Source organism: Arvicanthis niloticus, chromosome 20 (assembly GCF_011762505.2).
Source record: "Arvicanthis niloticus isolate mArvNil1 chromosome 20, mArvNil1.pat.X, whole genome shotgun sequence".
Classification (NCBI taxonomy): Eukaryota; Metazoa; Chordata; class Mammalia; order Rodentia; family Muridae; genus Arvicanthis; species Arvicanthis niloticus.
This window is the reverse complement of record NC_047677.1, coordinates 1,615,335-1,629,809: the sequence shown is the minus strand read 5'-3', so window position 1 is coordinate 1,629,809 and position 14,475 is coordinate 1,615,335.

Genomic DNA, 14,475 nt, shown 5'->3' with positions numbered 1-14,475 from the left:
ATTTCTGAGTTTGAGGTCAGCCTGGTCTACAGAGTGAGTTCCAGGATAGCCAGGACTACACAGAGAAACCCTGTCTCAAAAAAAAAAAAAAAAAAAAAAAGGATTAATATAGTAAAAGGGGTCATCTTACAAAAACAAATATACAAATTCAATGCAATCTCCATCAAATATCCAATTAGAATCAAACTACCTCAAGATACAATTAGATGACTTATATCCAAAGGACACCTAATCCTACCACAAAACATTATGTCCTAGTCATAATAACCAGAAACTGGAAACAATCTAGATGCTCATCAAATGAAAAAGAAAATGTGGAACAATAGAATATCACTCAGCCACCAAAAAATGAAACCAAGAAGTTTGCAGATACATGGATGTGGCATCTACTACTATGGCCATAGAGTCTACCCTAAAGAATGCTTTGTATCCCCATTGACACGCGGAGAGAACTAATATTTTATTTGTGAGTGGTTATCAACTGGAACTAGCTTCTGGGTTAAGGATATGGGCTTGTACCCATTCCAGGATGCCATGTGGTCCAGGCCATTGTAGGCCCTATGCATGCTGTATGAGTCTTTGAGTTCATGTGTGTATTTGTCTTAATATCCTTAGAAGGCCTTGTTTCCTGGGTCTCCTCCATCCCCTCTGGCTCTTACACTCTCCACCGCCTCCTCTTCAGGGCTCCTTGATCCGTAAGGGGAGGGATTTGAAGAGGGCATCCCATTTAGGACTCTATGATCAAAGGTCTATTTTGTCAGATATTAAGATAACTATTCCACCTTGCTTCATAGAAAAATCTTTTCCCAGGCTTTTACCCTGAGGTAATGTTTACCCTTTATGTTAAGGTAATTTTTTCGGATGCAGCAGCAAAGATGGATCATAATTTAAATTCCAGTCTGTAAGTATAGGTCTTTTTACAGGACAATTGAGACCATTGATGTTATGTCATCAATCAACGAACAATTGGTTGTTGACTGCCGTTATATTGTTGCAGTTGTTTAGGTTTCTCCTCCTCTCTTTTTTGATTGCTTGCCTGGGATGATTTACTCCTTGTGTTTTCTTGGGTGTGGTAAACCTGTTCAGGTTGGAATTTTCATTTTAGAACCTTCTGTAGAAGTGGATTAGTAGCTGGACACTGCTTAAATCTAGTTTTATTGTGGAATTTCTCCATCTGTTGTGATTGAAATATTTGCTTGGTATAGTAGTCTGAGCTGTGGCCTTTTAGAGATTGTGGAACAGAAAGTAGGCCTGTTTTGCTTTTAGAGTCTCCATTCGAAAGTCAAGTATTATTCTAATAGGTCTGCCTTTATAAGTTACTTGTCTTTTTTCCTTATAGCTTTTAACATTCTTTGTTCCATACATTTAGTATTTTTTGGTTGTCATTTGTAATTTCTCTTCTGGGCCAGTCCATCTGTGTGCTTCTTGTACTGAAAGAGAATTTTTGAAATAGGCCCAAACTAATAATAATAACAGGGCAAATATAAGCACTAGACCCTGAGCCGAGAAGTCAGTCCCTCTATCCCCTATGGGAGATATGGAGCTATAGACTGGCCCAGAGCTCTGATTTAATAACCACCTCATGTGCTTGCATCCACAGGGAGGTAGCAGATTTCAAACTCAACCAGGTGGTGAATTTTGCAAGGACATTGTTTGTGTTAAAGATGATTAGGAAAAAAAAAAAAGCTTTGAGAATTCAAAAACATATTTCTAGCTATATTTTTATAAGCTTAATGGAAAAATGAAAGGTCTAGGACTCCCCAGAAGGGGAGTCCACTGGAGTCACAAGATAGCATGCACCCAAAGGACACACGAGAGACCATCTTGATGCAAACACATGAGGCGGGGTGGGGAAAGGGAACTTTCGCTCGGGTGCACATGATTGGTTGTTTTACTTTTTGGAACACTAGCAGGCTGTACCATGGGGGCAGGGTGTAGTTCCTCCCTTGGCCAGTCAGTTTCTGAGGTGTTCTTAACAGGCCTTTGTCTTGTAACTCCACCTCCTCTGTAACTAATTAACTGGGCCCAAACCTGCTGGCAGGCACTTTTAACTATTTAGGTTAGGGAAAGGGCCCTGTTATTATTATTAGTTTGGGCCTATTTCAAAAATTCTCTTTCAGTACCTCCTAATAGATACCCACTTCTTTCGCTTTGTCAACTTCTATGATTCTGTGGAAACTATTTCTGTGCCTTTGACCAAGGCATCTTTTCCTTCCTCTATTCCTATCCATGGGTTTGTTATTGTCCTAGTCTCTCGGATTTCCTGGAAGTTTTGCAACCGATGTTGTGGCTGCTGTAGTTGAGTAAACATGTCGACTGAGGAACTCCTATTTTTCATCAACACTTGAAGTTCTCTCCTACATCTATTGTATTCTGTTGCTGAGGCTTGCTTTTGAGGTTTCTGTTCCTAAATTTTTCATCTCCTGTTCTGCCTGTTTCAGTTTTTAATTCCACCTTAATTGCAATTCAATTCCATTTCAACTCTCATGTCTTGAACTGTCTTCTCTGTCTCCTTCTACTGCCACTTCTCTATTCTCATAGACTTCAATGAATAGATTTCCTCAGATTCTCTTTAAGGTCCTTGGACGTAATCATAATAGCCTTTTAAAGTCCTTGTTTTGCACTTCAGCCAGCCATATTGCATTTTCAGGGCCTGTTGTAGTCGCTGCTGACCTCTAGCTGTGATGCATTGTACTACATGCTTTGTTTGTGGGTTTGTTTTTTTTTTTTTTTTTTATGGCATCTGAGTTTAGAATGATTGTAATTTTGTAGTACTAAGATCTGATCTTATCTTTGTTGGATGGGCATTCTGTTCCTTGGTCTCTGGTTCTTAGGAAAATGTGGTGGTCACTGTGGGTATGTGGTAGGGAATGCCTCTGAGATTCTGCGTGCATGGCCACTGGGGGTCAACATGGAATGTGTTTCTAGGTATTGGTAGCTGACACTAAGCCAAGAGCTGAGAAGGTCCACAGGTAGAAGGAAATCTGTGTGAGCCCAGAGGATCTGTGGCAATGGGGGAAGAAAGGAAGGAGGGGCTACAGCCTTTGATGTTATTCTTACACTAAAGGTTATTTCCCAGAGACTCTTAGAATCTCTCCAACTCACGTGACTCTATCATTACACTGTGCCTGGATAACATTCTATTATTCTCTAATTATTTTGTGTGTTTTCATTTTGTGTCTTCACTGGTCGGTGAGCTCCTCTTGGACAGTAGCCTACTGTCATGCTTGTTTAGCTTTCTGTAGAACTCATACGACTCAGGGTACACGATAGCTAATGCACTCACCCACTGACCAAGCATTAGTATTTCAAGAGGCGAGCACCGTGAGCTGCAAGTCTGTATATTGGTTAGTGGATATAAGAATAATGCATAAGCTTGGAAGAGGGCTGAGAAAAACTAGCCTGTCCGACACATTTTCCTGTTTCAAGGGTGCTCAGTTATAATGGAAACATTTGCTTGACATTTACTATTAAATATTTATCTACACAGAATTTATCATTCTAATTTGTGTGAAAGCCTTGCAGGTTTTGTAAGAGAATGAGATTCACCAAGGTTCTCAATCATAATGTTATCAATGATGGAGGGGCTAAGATCCATATCTAGATCTATAAACTAAGTGTGCACTCTTTCTCGTACGAGTCTTCCACCAATATGAGTAAACTGCAAGTAATAATTCTCATTTTTTAGTCTAAGCCATTGTGTAAGGCAGAACAATTATTAAATGAACAGATAGCACAAAAATGAAGAAAAGGGTGTACTTATAGAGTTAACCAAGGAAATATTAAGAGAGCTATGAACATAAATAAAATGATTTTCAAAAGATTGGAAATTCTTACGATTTGTCAGAAGTTCCAAAACATATCAACACCAACATTTTTCAATGGTACAACACACTTTCTCACATGTGATATCAACATTCATTTTTGAGAGAATCAAAGCTCTGAGGTCAACAAAGCATTAGATTACTTACGTCATCTTTCAGGAATCAGCACCCATCCTTTAGACCTCCATGAAAGAATCATTTCTTGGCTTTTCTGTAGTAAAATAATAAATAAACCGCCATCATGGACATTCTTCACCAGCCCGTCACTAAGTTCACCGAATGTGCCATAAAAATCTGCTTTTATCTGATCATCTGGTTTTCAACTGGTATCTGTTGAGAACCTGTAATGTTCTGACACTTTTAGAATTTTGGAATACATTAATGAAAGAAAACGAACATTCCCCTTTTCTTCTGAGACAGGGACTTATTATGGAGCACTGGCTGGCCAGGATCTCACTAAGTAGACCATGCTGGCCCCAAATTTACCACAATCCTCCTGCCTCTGTCTCTCTAGTGGTGGAATTAGAAGCATGCACATTGAGCTCAGCAGCATTCCTGTACCTCAGGAAAGAAGGAAAGCACTGGGGTCTACCAGGCAAAAGGACAGAGACCAAGAGCTGCAATACAGAATAGGCAACTCAAGACAGGCCTCAAGGGAAAGGTGAGCTACTGGAACAGAAACTTAGGATGAAAGGAGCTTTGAGAAACTCTAGAAAAATGGGATTATAGGTGCAGAAAGCCAGCAGGGAGAAGGCCCTGAGGCACAGTTTTTCTGACATGTTTGATGAACAATAAAGTGTCCAGTACATCTGGACAGAAACAGACAAGACCAGGAAGAGATGAGCTGGTCTGGGAATCTGGGAAGCATGTGGGGTGGGAGAAGACGAAGCCGGTGGGTACGTGAGGACCTTGAAAGGACTCTGGCTTTGCTCGGAGGGAGATAAACTACAAAAGTGACAGGTGCTAATATTATATATTCTTCCAAGTGAATAGCACCAAACCATGCAATTATTGTTAATAAATAAATAAATAAATAAATCAAAAGCAGGAGATTAGGCCGGGCTTGCTGGTGTGGATGTGTAGTCCCAGCTATTCTTGGTACTCAGGCAGGAGGATGACACGTTCAAAACTAGCCTGGGCAATTTAATTTAGTAAGACCTTATTTCAAAATAAAAAATGATAAAAGAGCAGGGGCTGTACCTCAGGAGTTAGGTGCTTGTCTATCATCTGTGAGAGCATGGGTTCAAGGCCTAGAACAACAGCAACAACAACAAAAACAGCCAAACAAACAAAACCAAAAACAAAGAAGAAAACAGCCCATCACCAAAACACCAAGTTATTCCCTTAGATGTGAAACTGTGTTGTTCTTTATAGTACTTAACAAATATTGGATAATTAACCTTAATTCTAACATAACTGAAAATGCTTTGCTTATACAGACTTAGAACAGTGTCTTCTCATTAACTTTCAGTTATTAAAATGAAAGTGTTAATGATCTTCCACTGTATTCAGCCACTAGAAATCAAGTAAAATGTGTTGTTATGGTTGCTTTCACGTGCAGAGCAGCTGGCATCGAGGGGTGGCCACAAGTTTTGATTTAAGTGAAGGAAGCGAACTTCTTACAGCGCACTTGTTAGCACTTTCAGATGCAGTAGATCAGATCTCAGAAGAGTAAACTTATAACCAGTGTCAGAGAAGGAGCTGCGATTCAGAATAGCTGAGACTAGATGGCCAGAAAATCAAGTTGCCATACCCAGAGAGCATAGTGAACTCTGAGATAGTACTGATACCTACGACAGGGAGATGGAAGGTGGCTGAGCTGGCCCATGGCTCACCTGATATTTATGCATTTGGACTGCCACCATAAGCATCACTATGTCTTTTAAACATTTTTTTTACACTTATCTGGTTTCTTTGCAGATATCTTATCATGGCTTTGGAAGTTGTTGCTGTTTCTGTGTCCACACATAGTCCCTTCGAGTCTATACTGCATCCCTCTCCTATGGTCTGTTTGATAAGATGCCTATCACATTGCATCATGAGCGCCCACATCACCTCAGTTGCTTTAATTACATATCCTAAAGGCCTTATCTGCACCCCAGTCACATTCTGAGGTACCAAAGAAGATTCCTTCTAGAAGGGGGCAAATAAATGAGTCTATAATACCTACTTTCAGTATCTAAGAGATCTGTCTGGTCAAAGGAGACTCTGGATTGGGATACTCAGTTTATTTACATTTAAGATAGACACAGGAACCAGAACATGTTTTTGTTAAGGTAGGGGGTGGATTTGTTTGTTGGAGATTTTGAGATTTTATAAACCATTAAACTGAAACCATCGAGGAAAAAGTAGAATCTTACTACAGTTTCTTATATAGTCTTAATTTTCGAGTGGCCTTTCAAATCTTCAAGAACATTCATTTACCAGCCCATGATTAAGAGACAAGAAAGTTTCCCAGCCAAGTGGGTAGGTTTGGATGCCTGGTTAGCACGTTACATGGAAAATGGAGTGCAAACTAGAAAACTATACATCAATTTATAAGTTTGAGAGGAGGCAAAAAGAGAGATTTCCATTTGGATGGAAAAGGGCATAGTAGGCCTTACTTCAGATGGAATGGCTACAACAGACCTGGAATATGAAGTTCACTTGAATTCCTTTAGAGCTAGGAGGATCAATCATAAATTAGCAGGAATACATGCTCCAACACTGCACACATAAACACATACACAATGATGATGGACCAAAGAGAGTATGATCAAACACCTCTGGATCTCAATTTTATAAACATCTTTATGGATACTTGTTCATTTCCTTTTGATCTCACAACTGAGTGGAACCAAAAGAGATAGCTGTGGAAGATTATAAATTAATCTAATGAAAACTATAGCAGAAAGAAATTGGTCCCCCAGAAATGCAAAATTACATCATCAGCAACCAATGTCCAAAATGTTACAAGTAATAAAATATAGTTATTGGCAATGCAATAATATCTTATTAAAATAACAAAGAATTAAAGTACTTTCATTTCTAGCCAGTGATGAAATCTCCATGGAACTCTCATTATTAGATTCTTTTTTATGAAGCTTAAACATTTGTTATTGCCATAAAAGCATGCTGTTGACATTTCTGGTTGCTAGGCACATCATATCCTTGGAAGCATATATAATAATAGCATTGTTGGCTCAAATGGGAGGCTTTTTAATCAGCAGGATTCTGTTTTTGCCTGCTCTATAATATTAGATTTACCATTCAAATTATACACAAAAACCTAAATCCACTAATGCAGAGAAACGTAAGTATTTAAAGACATGTGTCCAAGAAAATGTTCTTATATTCAATGTCATTAAAGAACAAAATGAATCTAAGGCTTGAGACAAAGATGCCCATTGGTAGCAAAACATCTAGGGTGTGCTAGTCACACCACAGAATGATATGAAATCATTAAAAGAAGTAATATATGTGTATTAATTATAAGTAATATAAGTATAGCTGTGTCAGCTTGAAAGAATTTCTACCATGGGCAGTCAAAAGAGAACAACAAAATATAGCAAGTTGTGTGTATTTGCCAATGTTCACAGTGTGTTATTTACAATAGTCAAAACTGGGGAGCAACTAATATCTAGCATAGACAAGCTCCCAAAGTGACATTGTATGCTCCCAAATGTGATATTATCCTACTTATCCTATATGATGGAAATTCTGACCAATGCTACTGTAGAGTGAAAAAATATAAAGGCCATTTTATGAAATATGTCTAGATTTCTTTGCCCTTAGACCTGGGCAGAAAAATGCAGGTCTCAGAACACGGAACTGAAAATAAGATTTCAGGCCCCCCAGGACACTTGCTGGATGAATTACATTCCTCAAGCCTCAGGCAGCAGGCCCACCTGTGGGTGGGGTGGGGGATGGGGGACCCGAAGCAGGAAGACACATTCCTGACCATAAAAAATACAAGCCATCTAGGTGGGGCTGTGACTGGAGGAAGTGAGAAATATTTTGTAATGACAGTATAGGGGACAGTGACATGGTAAGACTACATTTTTGAGAAAAATGATTGTACTGAGTAATTTCCATGGCTATTAACCTTTCAGGGTGGGTTTCTCTGGAATGTTTCACTATTCTTATGTTATGTATCCTTGGCAACCCCTCACCCCCTCCCCACTCCCCTGGTTTGTGGTTCTCCTCTTTAAAAGACCGCTTAACCCATCACTCGAGGCCAAACCTGGCTCTTGAGAGAGAGCTTGTGTTTTGACCGCCGGCCAACTACCCTAATAAAGCCTCTGCTGATTGCATCCAGGTATGGGTTCTTGTGATCTTTGGGTGATTGTGATTTCCTGAGACTTGAGGAAGGGTCTCCCAAGTATGGGGGTCTTCACTACAAGGTAAATGAATCCTAAGAACACTGTGTTAAAAAGGAAATACTCCACTTGGAAAAAGAAAGAAAAGTAGTGTATGGTTATAGTGAAACTATCTAGGACCAACAGCAATATAAATAATGACACAAAGGCTCATTAATATTTTAAAGCTTAGGCCTTTTTCTGGGCGGTCTCCTGCCTGACTAATCTTAGCACTATGTCCCACCATGTGGCCAGGTCTACCTCTCTGCTTCTCTCTAGTCTGTCACCTCCATGTCCACTGACTGAATCTCTCACATCTCATCTCCCTCCCTCTCTCTCCCTGCCTCTCTCTCCGTCTCTCCTTTCTCTTCCCCTCCTCCCTATCCTCTCCTCCCTTGTCTCTTTCCTCTTTCCCCCTTGCCCTCCCCCTCTCTTCTCCTTTTCTTGTTCATCCTCCCACCCCCTCAGAAGTTCCACTCCACTTCCTGCTCAGCTATTGGCCATCAGATCTTTATTACAGCCAATCAATAGTGATGCATTCTAGATAGACTGCCTTAGGCAGTAAAGAATAATAAATAATTTACAAAATAGAAAACCTGGTAATGGGCCATAGAAATGATAATACCAGAATTATTCTGGCATATAGCAGCTCTTTGCCAGGACAGAGTTGACAAATGAATATACAAAGACACACCTTCACACAACACACCCCAACTTTTGGTTCTATGGAGAAGAGGTAGTTTAGAATGCCCAAATTTATAAGGACAGAAAGTAAACTGTTCATAGTCAGGAATTAGTAGGAAGAGAAAAGTGGTTGTTTTATGAGTACAGATTTTCACGGCTTTTGGTTTTCAAGTTAAAGAGAGCACTGCAGCTTTGCTGCACAATTTAATGTTTTTAACACTATTTAACCTTACACTTAAAACAGTTAACATAAACTGGGGGTGGTAGTACATCAGTGACCTTGAGCTCAGGAAGCAGAAGCAGGAAAATTAATAATTCCAGGGCATCTTCACCTAAATAAGGATTTCATCAAGGTCAGCCTGGGGCCTGGAGACCCTGTCTCAAACAAAAACATCCCCACAGAAGAATATTTAACTATACTAAAATTAAGTTAAAGGAAAACCTTAAAAAGGTGAAAAAGATACAATGGTGAATGCTTATAGTCCCAGTTACTTTGGAACAAGAGGCTCAACTGAGACCAGGAATTAAGACATGTCTATAGGCCTAGCCACCCCTTATGTGTATGCATAAACATTCATAAACATATACACATATAAATATATAATATATATATATATATATATATATATATATATATATATATACTCTGATGCAGCAGAATTGTCATTTATGCAAGCTGGAAAGCTGACAGCAGGTTGTCAAATGTGTTTCCTTCTGTAAATGCTTGATCATGGGTAATAGATGTTCTAGTACATCAAGAAAATATGTGATACATGATCTATATGGAAACACTGGAAGTTTATCACACAGTAAACCTGCCTGTGTGGCGGCTGGTAAGATCTTGGAATATACTTCTAACCACTGAGAGGCACTGCAAAGTCACACGTAATGAACTTTACAAGCCTCGCTGAAATCCAGCCTCCTCACTGAACTCATAGTTGAAAGAAGCCTCTGTCCTGTTTGACAAGTTTAGAAAACTTTGTCAAGTTTCCACCCAGAAGAATGAAACTCAACCAATTTCATATTGACAATGACTGGATATTTTTGGTTGCTCCCAAAGAATTACTGTTAGGGAAAAGGTCCAGTTATCTTCCACAACTTTATAATAATGTGGAATGTTACCAGGAACACAAATCTCAATTGGAATTCTTGTACACATACAAAAATGAGTCAGCCAGAGGGCACAAAGAGTTGTTCGCCATGTTTACCAACCCGATGAAGTGTGTTTCCTAGAAGACATTACAGTGACTACAGGTGTTCTTCCAAGATGAAAGACAGCAGGCAAAACAGCACTATCACCTTCTGTGGTGGTATGACCTCCATGGTCTCCAGTATTTGAATACTTAGTCTCCACCTGGTGGCATTGTTTGGGTAAGTTTAGAGGGTGTAGCCTTGCTAGAGAAAGCAAGTCACCAGGGAAGAACTTTAAGGTTTCAAAGTGTTGCACTATTCACAGTGTGTTCTCTCTCTATGCACAGCAAGGTGTAATAAGTCCTCAGCTTACAACTCTAGCTGTCATCTGCTCTGTCATCGTGAAGTCCTGTTTCTGTAGAATGGTAATCTCAAGTATACGCTTTATTCTGTATATATTCTTGGTTCGTGATGTTTTATAAGAGCAATAAAAATATGATGATAACACCTTTACATTCTGGAAAGCTGGGTCTCTGCCAGGATTTAGAAAATATCAAAGCCATATATGAACAATTAACAATTAATCACTTAATAAAACTCTAAAATGTATTAAAAATGGATATATTTTACTACTTGAGATCCAACACTCAATATTACTAACCTGAAACACTCTGTACCACTCCAGTAATGGAGGACTCCAGGAAAATTCTTGGGTCTCAAATGCCTTGAATACAAAGGTTACAAACTATGCAGTCTGCAGGTGTTATACAGAATGGCTTCAGTATAAGAATTCACTTCTTTAAATAGTTATTTAAATAAATAAATAAATAAATTCTATTCCCAAAACATTAAGTTTAAAATATCAATTTTATGTAGATAATTTTATTTTAAAATTTGAAGTTATTAATTATATTTATATTTAGTTTGAAAATTTGTAATTCTGAATTTTTATTTACATGAATATAACTTTATAATTTTCAATGTTCAATGCTTTTATATTTTAGGATGATGCAATCACTTTTTTGTGCTTTGAAAACACTGAGTTTTTAATAATTTGATCAAGATAGCCAACAAAACATCAGATTTATGTTAACTTTAATAAGTTCAAACCAACCAGTGGCTTTACTGAAATAAAGATTTATGGCAATAATTGTAATCCTGTGGCCATAGAACAATAATTATATAATTATAAGCTATAGTTATATAATTTAAATTATATGGTTGGTAATTGTATAAATCATAGACAGATATGGTGGAAAATGCCCATAATCCCAGCACCTAGGAAGTTTAGGTAAAGACTAGAAGTTCCAGGCCAGCTTGTTCTACATAGTAAGTTCCAGACCAACCAGAGCTACATAGAAAGATCCTGTCTCAAAAAATAGATAAATAAATAAAGCATATACATATAATAAAGATTCATATATATATATATATATATATATATATATATATATATATATATAATCATTTTTAAAAACCATCTTAAAACATCAGGCAATAATACCTGGGGTTGGGAATCAGGCAGGTGCCCTATCACTGAACTACGTGCTCACCTTGTAAATCAATCTTAGAAAAACTCTATACATCTTTTAATCTGTTTTTCTGAATATTCATTCAACAAGGTATTTAATTGAACAATTGGTTAGTTAGTTTGATTCGTGGGCTTTAAGTGCTCTAAGAATGGTGTGTAGTCCTCTATGTTTTACCTTGGCCTCAGGCCACTCAATTCTTTCAGCAGAATTTAAGAGAACCCAAAGGTATGGCTATCTTCACAAGGTCATAGGTTGTCACTCAAGATATTAGCCTCCCTACTGGGCCAACAATTCAAAAGAAAACACTGGTTTTAGTTGATATAACTACTTTGAGCTTTAATTGGACAACCAAAAAGTAAAAATTCATTTCTACATCAGTCATGATGTTTTTTAAAAAAGAAGAAAAATTAAGATAAGCTTTCATATGGTAGGCATTTGATACGTCTTGCCTAGTTAATCGACAGAAAAGTATGCATTCATCATTCCAACATTTCAAGTCTTAACTTACACTAGAGTATGGATTACAACAAGCTATTACACTCCACAATATTGTTTAAATGGTATTTTACAGCAAATTTGAGTAACTGTAACAGCCATAACAGAGGTATATAACTTAAGATTTCTGCTATTAATTAGCAATTATTTCTCATGTCCTACAAGACCATGGTTAAGACAATATCAAACTCTGATTTGATGGTCGCCATTATGACTAAACAGCAAAGTGTTAGAAGAGTTCCTGTTGGCATTTTGTCTAGGCTCTGCCCCACAATTACCTGGCAACAACCCGACTCACTATAAAAGGGGCTGCTTGTCTTCTCCTCTTTCTCTTTTGCTTTTTTTCTCTTGCTCTGTCCTCTTGCTGCTTACTCCCCTCCATTCCCCTCCCCCCTCTCTACACGCTCATGGCTGCCTCTACTCCTCTACCCTCTCCGTCCTCTCTCTCTCTCTCTCTCTCTCTCTCTCTCTCTCTCTCTATCTCTCTCTCTCTATCTCTGCCTTTCTCTGTCTCTACTATCTCAACTCCCCTCCCCATGCCCTGAATAAACTATTCTATACTATACCTATTCTATACCATCCCTCAGGGGGAAGGAATGTCTCAGCATGTACCCCAAGAGGCACCCTCTTCCCCCACACCTGACTGCACATGCATCAAACATCTCCCTTCTCTCCTTATATTCTTATAAAACACAACAGTTCCCAACAATATTGCCCTCCTATAAACCTCTCAGATCATGACTTATCCAGGAGAATCGTTCTGTCTTCCAGAAGCCAATATTTACATTTTAATCTAGTATTCAAATTAAGAGTATACTTCTGATCTCAGTCCATACACAGATCATATAATATTTGAGGTGGTTCAAATAGCCCTGTTTTCAGAGATATCTGTGTTAAGATTATTTGGAATAAAAGCTCACTTAAATCCCATTATTTAGGAAGATGAACTACAAATTCCTTTATCTTCGCCTGCACCTTCAATTGCAAAGATGAGAAATGGAAATTGTAGCCTCAGTCTGATTCTATTCTGGTGAAAAGAACAGAAAGCTTAGATTTCAAGTCACTCACTTACCATCTAACTACCTTTCCCTGAGGCTTCCAGACCTTTCACTTGTCTGGACCTGTTCTCTTTCTACCCAGCAAACTTCTATCAGTACTTTAAGGAAAACACAGAGACTTCATCTATTTATCTGCAGTCCGCAGAAGGGTCTGTCAAAGAGCACCACTGTTTCCAAAAAGGCTAAAGCCTGTGTTCTACTTAGGTTTCTGTTCCTGCGGTGATTACTATCACCTAAAGCAACTTAGGGTTGGAAAGGGTTTATCTGGATAACAGATTACAGTTAAAGGAAGCCAAGGCAGGAACTGAGGCAGTAACCATGGAGGAATGCAGCTTACTGTCTTGCTTCCTTTAGCCTTCCCAGCTAGCTTCCTTGTAGAACCCAGGACTGCCTGACCAGGGCTGGCCCTGTTCACAGTGGGCTGGGCCATCCTAAATCAAGCAGTAATTAAGAAAATGCCTGACAGACATGCCCACAGGCCACTGTGATGGAGGCAGATTCTCAGTTGAAGTTCTCTCCTCTCAGGTAACTCTGGCAGCCGATATTAAAGTGGTTATATCATCTATCCACACTAGATGCTTATCTTGCCCAATTTTGCTGTCTGTCCAACATCAATAACTGGAAGAGATTAGAGTGGAGGTGACTAACCATCCTGGTTTGTTTGGGGCGTAGGACTTTCAGTACTAAGATATGCCCTGCACAAGCCTAGAGTACATCACTGTCAAAACTGGAAAGTCTGGAATCTAACAAATTCAACACAATATGGCATTTTAAACCCACATCTGCTGCAAACCACGTTAACACATTCCCTACCACAGCTATGTGTCTGTCACAGACATGTGTGGCCTTTCAAAAAAAAAAAAATTGTTGTTCATGTGTGCTAGTTAGTGCTCTGGTCAGCTTAAATCTGAGAAAAACCACTGTGAATGCCTCCCTCAGCTTGCTTGTAGGATATTTTACTGATGTGGAAGGGTCTAGCTTACTATGTGCAGAGCCATTCCTGGGCTACGCTGAGAACGCCATAGAAGCAAATGAGTAAGCAGGACTTCTCCATCCCCTCACCCCCTCTCCAGTTCCTGTTTCCAGATTCTTGCTTTGAAATTCCTGCCGTCACTTCTTTTTCGGATGGACTACAAGTAGAAGTTGAAGTAAAACCCTTTCCTACTGAAGTTGCTTTTGGTCAGGATGTTTAATCACAGCAGTAGAAAGCAAACTAAGACAAAAGCTGGTACCAAGAGCAGGGAATGACTTGACCGATCTGGCCAGTGTTACTTAGGGGAGGGTTGTGAAAGAAGTTTGAACCCTCCAGTTGGCAAAAACAATGAGAGAATGAGTGTTTAGGGATTAATGAACTGTTGTGGAGACTTGGGAGATAACTGTGAGAACAGGACATTGTCTTGAAGACAATGGAGGC